Source organism: Mustela nivalis (genome assembly GCF_964662115.1).
Source record: "Mustela nivalis genome assembly, contig: HAP1_SCAFFOLD_285, whole genome shotgun sequence".
Taxonomy (NCBI): Eukaryota; Metazoa; Chordata; class Mammalia; order Carnivora; family Mustelidae; genus Mustela; species Mustela nivalis.
Genome location: NW_028136356.1, coordinates 333,257 through 335,420, shown reverse-complemented (window position 1 = coordinate 335,420; position 2,164 = coordinate 333,257).

The following is a 2,164-nucleotide window of genomic DNA, read 5'->3' as shown; positions in this document are numbered from 1 at the left end:
TCTGCTCTTATGTTATGGTCATGACATTTTCATTAAAATAAAGTAGAAAATAGAAGTAAATAATAAATGAAAAATAAAAATTAAAAAATAAAAAAATAAAAGCAAATCTCTTGTGAAATGTTAAACTTTTCTTACTTATTTTGTTTTGCTTTTCTTCTACCATGCTGGCAAAGCTGTATATTGCAGATAGGTACAATTTTCTAGGTGCTAGGTTTGTTACTTTTGCTAAAATTTTCAAAATATAAGGAGTTGAATAGTCATGGATTGTTTATTAAACTCCTTATCTACACATATAAAAATAAAACAATGATGGTGACCTGGGTATTTCTAAAATTGTATTCTGTTTTTCCATATTATGGTTTACAATGTAATTAATAAAGATTCTGCATATATTAACATCATCCCATTCTATCTCATCTGTATGTCCATACAGAGCATGTATGATTTCTATTCATTGCTATGTTGTGGTGAAGAGATTGTCTGAAGTAGCCTATATTTATGCAGGTAGATCTTAAGCTACGGTGCTCTTGTTTATTTGCTTGTTTGTGATCAGTATGTTTGAAAGATGGTAACTATTGCATCAGGTGTGACGATTAAAAAATATTATTGGTGCCTGATACACTGTGATAAAATAGGTAAGTCAATTCATAATTTGTTAATTAAATTAGAAAAGAAATTCTTTTGGATTTGTTCTTTATTAAGAGTTTTTTTTTTTTTTAACGAATGCCTTTGGATGTTTTTTGTGTAATATATATCACATGCCTCAACCTTTAAATTTGAATGTAGAAAAGAGTTATCAGAATGAGCCTAGAAAATATTGTTATGGGGGCGCCTGGGTGGCTCAGTGGGTTAAGCCGCTGCCTTCGGCTCAGGTCATAATCTCAGAGTCCTGGGATTGAGTCCCACATTGGGCTCTCTGCTCAGCAGGGTGCCTGCTTCTTCCTCTCTCTCTGCCTGCCTCTCTGCCTACTTGTGATCTCTCTCTGTCAAATAAATAAATAAAATTAAAAAAAAAAAGAAAACATTGTTTTGAAATATTTTTGTTCTGTTGTATTATGTTAACTTAGGAAATAATGGTAGTTATTTTTATTAGCATTTCCTACTTTCCACATGCCCTTACAGATGAGATATCATGTTTTTCCTACTCTTTTTATCGTGGTTGTTATATTCTTCATGATCAATAACAATCAATGAAAATTCCTAACATTAATTTTCTTTGGGAAAGTGATATTTTAGCAGGAATCCATGACCTAAAATTTTAGCTGTTGTTCTTCCAGGAGATGAGACTATCAATGTTCCCGAAATTTCAAGAAATAGAACTTATTAATTGTGTTGGTTGATGTTTATTGTCTCTGAACTTAGAGGTGCATAATTCAATTTAAAATTTATTTTGGGGGCGCCTGGGTGGCTCAGTGGGTTAAAGCCTCTGCCTTTGGCTCAGGTCATGATCCCAGGGTCCTGGGATCGAGCCCCGCATCGGGCTCTCTGCCTAGCAGGGAGCCTGCTTCCTCTTCCCTCTCTCTCTGCCTGCCTCTCTGCCTACTTGTGATCTCTATCTGTCAAATAAAATAAATAAAATCTTAAAAAAACCGGAGTGGACATTATGGGGGTGCTTATCTGAAATTGAGGGACATTATAAAAAAATAAAAAATAAAATTTATTTTGAATTGAAAACAAGATCTTACTGAAGTTTAGGCATCCCACTTTATATCAGGCCTCCAGTACATTCTAATTTATTTATAGAAAATATCATAAACATGAATGACACTTTTCCTATTGCATTTATATGAAACTGCAATGACTCAAAGATGTCAGATTTGAAAAGCACTACCTTTCTATAATTTCTGTTTCTTAGGAGGAATGGATATACCATTTTAGCTCAATTATCCAACAGTATTCAAAACCACCATGAATTTTAAAACATAGTTATTACACCCTAAAAATCAAGTATGAAAATGTATAAACAACCAAATCTCTATCTGTAAATGAAATACTCCCACACAGACGGGTTTTAAAACTTTCTAACTTAAGGAATTTGATAGCACAGACTCAGGGTAGTAGTTTCAGTGCCTACAGTATACTTTCAGGGAGAGAGTAATGTAAGCTCTGAGTCACTTTCTGCCTAGAGATGACCTAATAGTGGTTCTGGCATTGTTTGTTTGTT